Source organism: Ranitomeya variabilis, chromosome 2 (assembly GCF_051348905.1).
Source record: "Ranitomeya variabilis isolate aRanVar5 chromosome 2, aRanVar5.hap1, whole genome shotgun sequence".
NCBI classification, from domain to species: domain Eukaryota; kingdom Metazoa; phylum Chordata; class Amphibia; order Anura; family Dendrobatidae; genus Ranitomeya; species Ranitomeya variabilis.
The window spans coordinates 1093380178-1093393898 of NC_135233.1; the positions used below are offsets into that span (position 1 = coordinate 1093380178).

A 13721-nucleotide genomic window follows, 5' to 3' on the forward strand; every position below is an offset into this window, starting at 1 on the left:
TGTTATCTATGGTTTTACATAGGCCTGCAGGTGACATCTACTACATTATCTGTACTCAGAGAGTTATCACTGTGTTATCTGTGGTGTTACATAGGACTGCAGGTGACATCTACTACATTATCTGTACTCAGAGAGTTATCACTGTTATCTGTGGTGTTACATAGGACTGCAGCTGACATCCACTACATTATCTGTACTCAGAGAGTTATCACTGTGTTATCTGTGGTGTTACATAGGACTGCAGGTGAGATCTACTACACTATCTGTACTCAGAGAGGTATCACTGTGTTATCTGTGGTGTTACATAGGACTGCAGGTGACATCTACTACATCATCTGTACTCAGAGAGTTATCCCTGTGTTATCTGTAGTGTTACATAGGACTGCAGGTGACATCTGCTACATTATGTGTACTCAGAGAGTTATCACTGTGTTATCTGTGGTGTTACATAGGACTGCAGGTGACATCTACTACATCATCTGTACTCAGAGAGTTATCCCTGTGTTATCTGTAGTGTTACATAGGACTGCAGGTGACATCTGCTACATTATGTGTACTCAGAGAGTTATCACTGTGTTATCTGTGGTGTTACATAGGACTGCAGGTGACATCTACTACATCATCTGTACTCAGAGAGTTATCCCTGTGTTATCTGTAGTGTTACATAGGACTGCAGGTGACATCTACTACATTATCTGTACTCAGAGTGTTATCACTGTGTTATCTGTGGTGTTACATAGGACTGCAGGTGACATCTACTACATTATCTGTACTCAGAGAGTTATCACTGTGTTATCTGTGCTGTTACATAGGACTGCAGGTGTCATCTACTACATTATCTGTACTCAGAGAGTTATCACTGTTTTATCTGTGGTGTTACATAGGACTGCAGGTGACATCTACTACATTATCTGTACTCAGAGAGTTATCACTGTGTTATCTGTGGTGTTACATAGGACTGCAGGTGACATCTACTACATTATCTGTACTCAGAGAGATATCACTGTGTTATCTGTGGTGTTACATAGGACTGCAGGTGACATCTACTACATTATCTGTACTCAGACCGTTATCACTGTGTTATCTGTAGTGTTACATAGGACTGCAGGTGACATCTACTACATTATCTGTACTCAGAGAGTTATCACTGTGTTATCTGTGGTGTTACATAGGACTGCAGGTGACATCTATACATTATCTGTATTCAGAGAGTTATCACTGTGTTATCTGTGGTGTTACATAGGACTGCAAACCTCTTGCGTAAATTACTTCTTTTTTCTTACCTTCCGTAGATGATAACTGCGAGCAATCCTCCCGGTCAGGGGACGGCGGACATACCCCGGGTGCCGCTGAGTGTTGTGCGGTTGTAGTTGAGGTGTTGGGGGTTGATTACTTTAATTCCGGTGGGTCGTCCCCTGCGATGGTCGGACGGGGGCCGCGCTGCTGCTGCCGGAGATCAGGGGGATCCTTGTCTCAGCCGTCGCTCCTTATATATTTGGCTCTCATTGACTCTGCGGAGAACACTGAATAGTCCCTTTCTCTCCACTTCCCAGGACTTGGATCTACTTTTTTTTGTAAATGTACTTAACATCTGTGGAATGCTAATGACTGACAGATGAAGCAGGCGGCCGAGACCCCAGCGTACGGGCACTCGGGAGAAAGTGGCTGACAAAAATCTGCTCTGAGAGATTGCGAGGAGCCCGATCCGCGCCCCCGCTATGGCCGACTCCACTGTCCTATTGGCTTATGTCAATATTGTTCCTGGAATAACTTGTGAGGAGAAATTGGGGGATACATCTGGAGGTGAATTACTGCCCCCCACCCACCAAAAAAAAAAAATATTTTGGTTACTGTATAAGGGCCTGACCTCAGGATTACAGTCCGGTAATTAGGAGTAAAATCAGCAGCCTAAATATTAGGGAGGATGCGCAGAAATAGCTTTTTGTAGATGTGGGGGAAATAAAATAAATTTTAAAAGTAAAACAAAATAATAAAAGAAATAATTAAAAATATGAATATAAAAATATAGAATATAAACACAAACTAATACTAATAATATACAGAAAAACAAAACAATAACTAAAGTAATGAAAATATAAACTTTTCAAACCTATTAGTGTGAAAAGTTGTAATCATGAAAAGAATAAGTGTTGTAAAATAATGATTATTGAAAGTTATATAGTGTTTGTAAGCAAAAAATAATAATAATAAAAAAAAGTAAAAACAAAATCAATAAATTTAACACAGGTATATTTAGACTAATTTTTGTTAATATGATTAATTATATATACAGTATATATAAATGGAGAAATGAATCTCATGCAAGAGGATCGGAGCACGGAGCACTGACACCCGGCTCACACTCGCAGCAGATCAGGGGCGAGAGTCATTAGCATATCGCATCAGATGTGATACACTATTGTGACTCTTGCCTAAGGCCGGCGTCACACTAGCGAGTTTTACGGACGTATGAGAGGTGCAGAAAATACGGATTGCATACGGTACAATGATTCTTTATGGTGCAGCTCCTATCTGCCGTATCTTACTGATCCGTAATATATGGTCTTGTACGGCCGTAGAAAATCACAGCATGCTGCGTTTGTCACCGTATTGCGCAAAAAAAATCGCCAATGAAAGTCTATGGGGGCGAGAAAAATACGGATTACACACGGACCAGCAGTGTGACTTGCAAGAAATACGCAGCGGTGTTAGTGAAAAGTCGGTAATTCAGTGCGGTGTAGAGTAACATCACACTGACAGACTAGAATAGAATAGGTAGAATAAATGTCTACACATAGAATAGGTATATACACTGTGTTCCAAATTATTATGCAAATTGGATTTAAGTGTCATAAAGATTTAATCGTTTTGTTTTTCAAATAAACTCGTGGATGGTATTGTGTCTCAGGGCTCAATGGATCACTGAAATCAATCTTAATCACATGTGATAATTAGTTTTCCAGGTGATTCTAATTAAAGGAAAACTACTCAAAAATGACGTTCCACATTATTAAGCAGGCCACAGTTTTCAAGCAATATGGGAAATAAAAAGGATCTCTCCGCTGCTGAAAAGCATCAAATAGTGCAATGCCTTGGACAAGGTATGAAAACATTAGATATTTTACGAAAACTTAGGAGTGATCATCACTAGGGGTGAGCGACCTTTAGTTTTTTAGGGTCGAGTCGGGTTTTGTGAAACCCAACTGTCTTAAAAGTCGAGTCGAGTGAAATCGGCCGACCACCGTTCAAATTCGGGGATCGTCCGAAACACGAAACCCAATGAAGAAATTATTATTATTATTTTTTTTTTAATTTTCTCTCTCTCTCTCCCCTTAACGCCAGAACGCTGATTTTGCACATCACTCCCAGAACGCTCATTTTACACTTTGCACATCGCAAAAAATGCCGTTAGTTGTGTACGCCCCCTAACACCTATGTCATCACTCTACCGCTCCTTCATTGGCTGCAAAAATGGCGCTAAACGCGTCATACGAAACGCGACTTTCGCACCAAGTTCGCGTACCGCGTGGCCGACCCCACACAGTGATCGGGTCGGGTTTCATGAGACGCCGACTTTGCCAAAAGTCGGCGACTTATGAAAATGAACGATCCGTTTCGCTCAACCCTAATCATCACACTATGAAGAGATTTATGACTGAAACAGAGTTCATGCAGATAAAGGCATATTGAGGAAGTTTTCTGCCAGACAAATTCATTGGATTAAGAGAGCAGCTGCCAAAATACCATTACAAAGCAGCAAAAAGTTATTTGAAGTTGCTGGTGCCTCTGGAGTCCCTCAAAGCTCAAGGTGTAGGATCCTTCAAAGGCTTGCTGTGGTGCATAAACCTACTATTCGGCCACCCCTAAACAGTGTTCACAAGCAGAAATGGTTGCAGTGGGCCCAGACATACATGAAGACTAATTTTCAAACAGTCTTGTTTACTGATGAGTGTCGAGCAACCCTGGATGGTCCAGATGGATGGAGTAGTGGATGGTTGGTGGATGTCCACCAGGTCCCAACAAGGCTGCGACGTCAGCAAGGAGGTTGAGGAGTCATGTTTTGGTCCGGAACAGCAGGTAGGGCCCTTTAAGGTTCCTGAAGGTGTGAAAATGACCTCTGCAAAGTATATAGAGTTTCTGACTGACAACTTTCTTCCATGGTATAAAAAGCAGAAACGTGCCTACAGGAGCAGAAGCATCTTCATGCTGACAATGCCCCATCTCATGCTGCAAAGAAACCTCTGAGTCATTGGCTGCTATGGGCATAAAGGGAGATAAACTTATGGTGTGGCCACCATCTTCCCCTGACCTCAACCCTATAGAGAACCTTTGGAGGATCATCAAGCCAAAGATCTATGAGGGTGGGAGGCCATTCACATCACAACAGCAGCTCTGGGAGGCGATTCTGACTTCATGCAAAGAAATACAAGCAGAAACTCTCCAAAAACTCACAAGTTCAATGGATGCAGGAATTGTGAAGGTGACATCAAAGATGGGTCCTATGGTAACATGTAACTTCGCCTGTTGGGAGGTTTTGGAGTTAAATAGCTTTTTTGTTCAGTGAATGTGACCTCCTAATGCTGCAAATTCCACAAATGAGCATTTTCAGTTCTTTAAAACATCAAATGTTTAGAAATTCTTCTGTGCCTAATAATTTGGAGCAGTGCATTTTAAGTTTTTATTCATTTTCGAGATTATACTGTTATCATTGAGAGGTTTCTTCAATAAAATTCGATGTATAATCTAATGGGTGATGACTTTTATTAGACTGACTGTCATTTGCACTGACCATTTAGGACAATCAGAGAAAAATGTAATTTGCATAATAATTTAGAACATAGTGTATATATATACACTCACCGGCCACTTTATTAGGTACACCATGCTAGTAACGGGTTGGACCCCTTTTGCCTTCAGAACTGCCTCAATTCTTCGTGGCATAGATTCAACAAGGTGCTGGAAGCATTCCTCAGAGATTTTGGTCCATATTGACATGATGGCATCACACAGTTGCCGCAGATTTGTCGGCTGCACATCCCAAAGATGCTCCATACAAGGCAGGATGGATCCATGCTTTCATGTTGTTTACGCCAAATTCTGACCCTACCATCCGAATGTCGCAGCAGAAATCGAGACTCATCAGACCAAGCAACGTTTTTCCAATCTTCTACTGTCCAATTTCGATGAGCTTGTACAAATTGTAGCCTCAGTTTCCTGTTCTTAGCTGAAAGGAGTGGTACCCGGTGTGGTCTTCTGCTGCTGTAGCCCATCTGCCTCAAAGTTCGACGCACTGTGTGTTCAGAGATGCTCTTAGGCCTACCTTGGTTGTAACGGGTGGCGATTTGAGTCACTGTTGCCTTTCTATCAGCTCGAACCAGTCTGCCCATTCTCCTCTGACCTCTGGCATCAACAAGGCATTTCCGCCCACAGAACTGCCGCTCACTGGATTTTTTTTCTTTTTCGGACCATTCTCTGTAAACCCTAGAGATGGTTGTGCGTGAAAATCCCAGTAGATCAGCAGTTTCTGAAATACTCAGACCAGCCCTTCTGGCACCAACAACCATGCCACGTTCAAAGGCACTCAAATCACCTTTCTTCCCCATACTGATGCTCGGTTTGAACTGCAGGAGATTGTCTTGACCATGTCTACATGCCTAAATGCACTGAGTTGCCGCCATGTGATTGGCTGATTAGAAATTAAGTGTTAACAAGAAGTTGGACAGGTGTACCTAATAAAGTGGCCAGTGAGTGTATATATATATATCAGTGAGACACATATATATATATTTTATTTTATTTCATACAACGCTAGATATCATAAAAGCCGGTAATTCAATTGCCGGCTTTTCATTTCTCCTGCCTAAACCCGACATGATATGAGACATGGTTTACATATCTGGCTACATATCTGGCTATTGAAAGTGAAACTGCCAATCAGAGCGATTTGTAATATTTCACCTAAAAAACTGGTGAAATATTACAATCCAGCCATGGCCGATGCTGCAATATCAGTTTGTTTTTTTTTACTTTTACGCTGGTAACCACGGTAAACATCGGGTTACTAAGCGCGGCCCTGCACTTAGTAACCCGATGTTTACCCTGGTTACCAGCGAACCTCGGCATCGTTGGTCGCTGGAGAGCGGTCTGTGTGACAGCTCCCCAGCGACCACACAACGACTTACCAACGATCACGGCCAGGTCGTATCGCTGGTCGTGATCGTTGGTAAATCGTTATGTGAGATGGTACCCTAAGGGTTGGAATTAGGGTTACGGGTGTGTTGGGGTTAGGGTTGTGGTTAGGGGTGTGTTGGGGTTAGGGTTGTGATTAGGGTTATGGCTACAGTTGGGATTAGGATTAGGGGTGTGTTGGGGTTACAGTTGTGGTTAGGGTTGGGATTAGGGTTACGGTTGGGATTAGGGTTAGGATTAGGGTTGGAATTAGGGTTACGGTTGTGTTGCGGTTAGGGTTGTGGTTAGGGGTGTGTTGGGGTTAGGGTTGTGATTAGGGTTATGGCTACAGTTGGGATTAGGATTAGGGGTGTGTTGGGGTTAGTGTTGAAGTTAGAATTGAGGGGTTTCCACTGTTTAGGCACATCAGGGGTCTCCAAACGCTACATGGCGCCACCATTGATTCCAACCAATCTTGCGTTCAAAAAGTCAAATGGTGCTCCCTCCCTTCCAAGCCCCAACGTGCGCCCAAACAGTGGTTTACGCCCACATTTGGGGTACCAGCGTACTCAGGACAAACTGGGCAACAACTGTTGGGGTCCAATTTCTCCTGTTACCCTTGCAAAAATAAAAAATTACTTGCTAAAACATAATTTTTGAGGAAAGAACAATTATTTTTTATTTTCACGGCTCTGCGTTATAAACTTCTGTGAAGCACTTGGGGGTTGAAAGTGCTCACCACACATCTAGATAAGTTCCTTCGGGGGTCTAATTTCCAAAATGGGGTCACTTGTGGGGTGTTTCTACTGTTTAGGCACATCAGGGGCTCTGCAAATGCAATGTGACGCCCGCAGACCATTCCATCAAAGTCTGCATTTCAAATGTCACTACTTCCCTTCCGAGCCCTGACGTGTGCCCAAACAGTGGTTTACCCCCACAAATGGGGTATCAGCGTACTCACAACAAACTGGGCAACAAATATTGGGGTCCAATTTCTCCTGTTACCCTTGTGAAAATAAAAAATTGCTTGCTAAAACATCTTTTTTGAGGAAAGAAAAATGATTTTTTATTTTCACTGCTCTGCGTTGTAAACTTCTGTGAAGCACTTGGGGGTTGAACGTGCTCACCACACATCTAGATAAGTTCCTTGGGGGTCTAGTTTCCAAAATGGGGTCACTTGTGGACGGTTTCTACAGTTTAGGCATATCAGAGGCTCTGCAAACGTAACATGATGCCCGCAGACCATTCCATCAAAGTCTGCATTCCAAAACGTCACTACTTCCCTTCCGAGCCCCGGCATGTGCCCAAACAGTGGCTTACCCCCATATATGGGGTATCAGCGTACTCAGGAGAAACTGGACAACAAGTTTTGGGGTCCAATTTCTCCTGTTACCCTTGCAAAAATAAAAAATTCTGGGCTGAAAAAATATTTTTGAGGAAAGGAAACACATTTATTATTTTCATGGCTCTGCGTTATAAACTTCTGTGAAGCACTTGGGGGTTCAAAGTGCTCACCACACATCTAGATAAGTTCCCTTGGGGGTCTAGTTTCCAAAATGGAGTCACTTGTGGGGAATTCCTACTGTTTAGGCACATCAGGGGCTCTGCAAACGCAACCTGACGCCCGCAGAGCATTCCATCAAAGTCTGCATTTCAAAACGTCACTACTTCCCTTCCGAACCCCGACGTGTGCCAAAACAGTGGTTTACCTGTTGTGAACTATACTTTTTGGCTCCCTCTTGTGGTCACTAGCGGTATGGCTCTTGGATTTTCTTTCCCCAGGTTGGTAGTCACCTGGTTCGTTAGACCCTGGGTGTTCCTATTTAAACTTCCTGGATTCTTAGTCCATTGCCTGGCATCAATGTAATCAGTCCTTGTCTGGTTGCTCCTGTCTACTGGTCCTGATTTTTGCAAGATAAGCTAAGTCCTGCTTTCTTATTTTTGTTCATTTGTATTGTTCTGTTTTTTTGTCCAGCTTGTTCATAATGTGATTCCTGATTTTGCTGGAAGCTCTAAGGGGGCTGATATTCTCCCTCCACACCGTTAGTCGGTGCGGGGGTTCTTGGATATTCAGCGTGGATATTTTTGTAGCGTTTTTCGCTGACCGCATAAGTCCGCTTTCTATATTTCTGCTATTATATAGTGGGCCTCTCTTTCCTGAATCTAGTTCATACTTACGTTTGTCCTTTCTTCTTACCTCACCGTTATTATTTGTTGGGGGCGTGTCTTTACTTTGGGGTACCTTTCTCTTGAGGCAAGTGAGGTCTGATTTTCTCTGAAAGGGTTAGTTAGTTCTCCGGCTGGCGCGAGACGTCTAGAACCAACGTAGGTACATTCCCTGGCTGCTATTAGTTGTGGGCTAGGATCAGGTATGCGGTCAGCTTAGTTACCACCTCCCTATGAGCTGGTTTTTTATGTTTGCAGACTTTGCTGAAAACCCTGGGATCCTCTACCATTGGGATCATAACAGAATGCCAGGCCGAGTGAATAGTTAATGCATTGCAGAAGTGGGATTAAAAGAAAAGAAGTTCTGAGTTTTTTTTTTTTTTTTTTCTTCCTCCCCTTTATCTCTGAGTGGCTTGAAGCTCTGCTGCAGACATGAATGTTCAGACTCTGATTACTAGTGTGGATCAGCTTGCTGCACGTGTGCAGGGCATTCAGGATTTTGTTATTAGCAGTCCTATGTCAGAGCCTAAGATACCTATTCCTGAGCTGTTCTCTGGAGATCGATTTAAATTTAGGAATTTTAGGAATAATTGTAAATTGTTTCTATATTTGAGACCTCGTTCGTCTGGAGACTCAGCTCGGCAAGTTAAAATTGTTATCTCCTTCTTGCGGGGCGACCCTCAGGATTGGGCTTTCTCATTGGCGCCAGGAGATCCGGCATTGGCAAATATTGATGCGTTTTTTCTGGCGCTCGGATTGCTTTATGAGGAGCCCAATCTTGAAATTCAGGCAGAGAAGGCTTTGCTGGCTATCTCTCAGGGCCAGGATGAAGCTGAAGTGTATTGCCAAAAATTTCGGAAATGGTCCGTGCTTACTCAGTGGAATGAGTGCGCTCTGGCCGCAAATTTCAGAAATGGCCTTTCTGAAACTATTAAGAATGTGATGGTGGGCTTCCCCATTCCTACAAGTCTGAATGATTCTATGACGCTGGCCATTCAGATTGATCGGCGTTTGAGGGAGCGCAAATCCGCTAATCCTCTGGTGGTGTTGTCTGAACAGACACCGGACTTAATGCAATGTGATAGAATTCAGACTAGAACTGAACGGCAAAATCATAGACGTCAGAATGGGTTGTGTTTTTACTGTGGTGATTCTACAGATGTTATATCAGCATGCTCTAAACGCCTAACAAAGGTTGTTAGTCCTGTCGCCATTGGTAATTTGCAACCTAAATTTATTTTGTCTGTGACTTTAATTTGTTCATTGTCTTCCTACCCTGTTATGGCGTTTGTGGATTCAGGTGCTGCCCTGAGTCTTATGGACTTGTCGTTTGCCAAGCGCTGTGGTTTTGTCCTGGAGCCTTTAGAAAATCCTATTCCTCTTAGAGGAATTGATGCTACGCCATTGGCGGAGAATAAACCGCAGTATTGGACACAAGTGACCATGTGCATGACTCCTGAACATCGGGAGGTGATTCGTTTTCTTGTTCTGCATAAGATGCATGATTTGGTCGTTTTGGGTCTGCCATGGTTACAGGCCCATAATCCAGTTTTGGATTGGAGGGCTATGTCTGTGTCAAGTTGGGGTTGTCAGGGAATTCATTGTCATTCCCCGCCGGTGTCTATTGCTTCCTCTACTCCTTCAGAAGTTCCTGAGTATTTGTTTGACTATCAGGATGTATTCAGTGAGTCCAGGTCCAGTGCTCTTCCTCCTCATAGGGACTGTGACTGCGCTATAGATTTGATTCCTGGTAGTAAGTTTCCTAAGGGACGATTATTTAATCTGTCGGTACCTGAGCATGCCGCGATGCGTTCTTATATAAAGGAGTCTTTGGAGAAAGGACATATTCGTCCATCCTCTTCCCCTCTTGGTGCGGGATTCTTTTTTGTGGCCAAGAAAGACGGGTCTTTGAGACCTTGTATAGACTATCGGCTTCTGAATAAAATCACGGTTAAATTTCAATATCCTTTGCCACTATTGTCGGACTTGTTTGCTCGGATTAAGGGTGCCTGTTGGTTCACCAAGATAGATCTTCGTGGTGCGTACAACCTTGTGCGCATTAAGCAGGGAGATGAATGGAAAACTGCATTTAATACGCCCGAAGGTCATTTTGAGTACTTGGTGATGCCTTTTGGGCTCTCTAATGCCCCTTCAGTTTTTCAGTCCTTTATGCATGACATCTTCCGGAAGTATCTAGATAAATTTGTGATTGTTTATCTGGATGACATTTTAGTTTTTTCTGATGATTGGGATTCTCATGTAAAGCAGGTCAGGATGGTGTTTCAGGTTTTGCGCGATAATGCTTTGTTTGTGAAGGGCTCAAAGTGTCTCTTTGGAGTGCAGAAGGTTTCCTTTTTTGGGTTTTATTTTTTCCCCTTCTGCTGTGGAGATGGACCCAGTCAAGGTCCGAGCTATTCATGATTGGACTCAACCCACGTCTGTTAAGAGTCTTCAGAAGTTTTTGGGTTTTGCTAATTTCTACCGTCGTTTTATTGCTAACTTTTCTAGCGTTGTTAAACCTCTGACGGATATGACCAAGAAAGGTTCTGATGTTGCTAATTGGGCTCCTGCGGCCGTGGAGGCCTTCCGGGAGCTGAAGCGCCGGTTTACTTCGGCACCTGTTTTGTGCCAGCCTGATGTCTCACTTCCCTTTCAGGTTGAAGTAGACGCTTCTGAGATCGGTGCAGGGGCTGTTTTGTCGCAGAGAGGCTCTGGTTGCTCTGTGATGAGACCATGTGCTTTCTTTTCCAGGAAGTTTTCGCTTGCTGAGCGGAACTATGATGTTGATAATCGGGAGTTGTTGGCCATGAAGTGGGCATTTGAGGAGTGGCGTCATTGGCTCGAGGGAGCTAAGCATCGTGTGGTGGTCTTGACTGATCACAAAAATCTGATGTATCTCGAGTCTGCTAAACGCCTGAACCCTAGACAGGCTCGTTGGTCATTGTTTTTCTCCCGTTTTGACTTTGTGGTCTCATACCTGCCTGGTTCGAAAAATGTGAAGGCTGATGCTCTCTCTAGGAGCTTTGTGCCTGAAACTCCTGGAGTCTCAGAGCCGGCTGGTATTCTTAAAGAGGGAGTAATCTTGTCGGCCATTTCTCCTGATTTGCGACGTGTGTTGCAGAGATTTCAGGCTGGTAGACCTGACCCTTGTCCACCTGACAGACTGTTCATTCCTGATAAATGGACCAGCAGAGTTATTTCCGAGGTTCATTCCTCGGTGTTGGCAGGGCATCCTGGGATTTTTGGTACCAGAGATTTGGTGGCTAGGTCCTTTTGGTGGCCTTCCTTGTCACGGGATGTGCGTTCTTTTGTGCAGTCCTGTGGGACTTGTGCTCGGGCTAAGCCTTGCTGTTCTCGTGCCAGCGGGTTGCTTTTGCCCTTGCCCGTCCCGAAGAGGCCTTGGACACACATTTCCATGGATTTCATTTCAGATCTTCCGGTGTCTCAGGGAATGTCTGTCATCTGGGTGGTGTGTGATCCTTTTTCCAAGATGGTCCATTTGGTGCCCTTGCCTAAGTTGCCGTCCTCTTCCGATCTGGTTCCTTTGTTTTTTCAGAATGTGGTTCGTTTGCACGGCATTCCTGAGAATATCGTGTCTGACAGAGGATCCCAGTTTGTGTCCAGATTCTGGCGATCTTTTTGTGCTAAGATGGGCATTGATCTGTCGTTCTCGTCTGCCTTTCATCCTCAGACTAATGGCCAAACGGAGCGAACTAATCAGACGCTGGAGGCTTATTTGAGATGTTTCGTTTCTGCGGATCAGGATGATTGGGTGATCTTTTTGCCATTGGCTGAGTTTGCCCTCAATAATCGGGCTAGTTCCGCTACTTTGGTTTCGTCATTTTTCTGCAACTCTGGTTTTCATCCTCGTTTCTCCTCGGGTCATGTTGAGCCTTCTGACTGTCCTGGGGTGGATTCCGTGGTTGATAGGTTGCAGCGGACTTGGAATCATGTGGTGGACAACTTGAAGTTGTCACAGGAGAAGGCTCAGCGTTTTGCCAACCGCCGCCGCGGTGTGGGTCCCCGACTTCGTGTTGGGGATTTGGTTTGGTTGTCTTCTCAGTATGTCCCTCTGAAGGTTTCCTCTCCTAAGTTTAAGCCTCGCTTTATTGGTCCTTATAGAATATTGGAGGTCCTTAATCCGGTGTCTTTTCGTTTGGATCTTCCTGTGTCGTTTGCCATTCACAATGTGTTCCATAGGTCTTTGTTGCGGCGGTACATTGTGCCTGTGGTTCCTGCTGTTGACCCTCCTGCTCCGGTCTTGGTTGAGGGCGAGTTGGAGTACGTGGTGGAGAAGATCTTAGATTCTCGTCTCTCTAGACGGAGGCTTCAGTATCTGGTCAAATGGAAGGGCTATGGTCAGGAGGATAATTCCTGGGTGGTCGCTTCTGATGTTCATGCGGCCGATTTGGTTCGTGCCTTTCACGCTGCCCATCCTGATCGCCCTGGTGGTCGTAGTGAGGGTTCGATGACCCCTCCTTAAAGGGGGGGTACTGTTGTGAACTATACTTTTTGGCTCCCTCTTGTGGTCACTAGCGGTATGGCTCTTGGATTTTCTTTCCCCAGGTTGGTAGTCACCTGGTTCGTTAGACCCTGGGTGTTCCTATTTAAACTTCCTGGATTCTTAGTCCATTGCCTGGCATCAATGTAATCAGTCCTTGTCTGGTTGCTCCTGTCTACTGGTCCTGATTTTTGCAAGATAAGCTAAGTCCTGCTTTCTTATTTTTGTTCATTTGTATTGTTCTGTTTTTTTGTCCAGCTTGTTCATAATGTGATTCCTGATTTTGCTGGAAGCTCTAAGGGGGCTGATATTCTCCCCCCACACCGTTAGTCGGTGCGGGGGTTCTTGGATATTCAGCGTGGATATTTTTGTAGGGTTTTTCGCTGACCGCATAAGTCCGCTTTCTATATTTCTGCTATTATATAGTGGGCCTCTCTTTGCTGAATCTAGTTCATACTTACGTTTGTCCTTTCTTCTTACCTCACCGTTATTATTTGTTGGGGGCGTGTCTTTACTTTGGGGTACCTTTCTCTTGAGGCAAGTGAGGTCTGATTTTCTCTGAAAGGGTTAGTTAGTTCTCCGGCTGGCGCGAGACGTCTAGAACCAACGTAGGTACGTTCCCCGGCTACTATTAGTTGTGGGCTAGGATCAGGCATGCTGTCAGCTTAGTTACCACCTCCCTATGAGCTGGTTTTTTATGTTTGCAGACTTTGCTGAAAACCCTGAGATCCTCTACCATTGGGATCATAACATTTACCCCCACATATGGGGTATCAGCGTACTCAGGAGCAACTGGACAACAACTTTTGAGGTCCAATTTCTCCTGTTACCCTTGGGAAAATAAAAAATTGTGGGCTAAAAAATCATTTTTGAGAAAAGAAAAATT

At 44.2% G+C, this 13721-nt stretch overlaps 1 protein-coding gene across 1 annotated transcript in view; it reads right to left on the bottom strand.

Annotated features, from left to right (window-relative positions):
- The window catches only part of LOC143808779 (uncharacterized), a 77853-nt gene extending 76160 nt beyond the window's left edge, over window positions 1–1693 (bottom strand). Inside the window, exon 1 of the mRNA XM_077291785.1 lies at window positions 1284–1693. The gene's annotated coding sequence lies outside the window, so the exon portion shown is untranslated. The remainder of the gene's footprint in view (window positions 1–1283) is intronic.
- Window positions 1694–13721: the final 12028 nt, after the last annotated feature.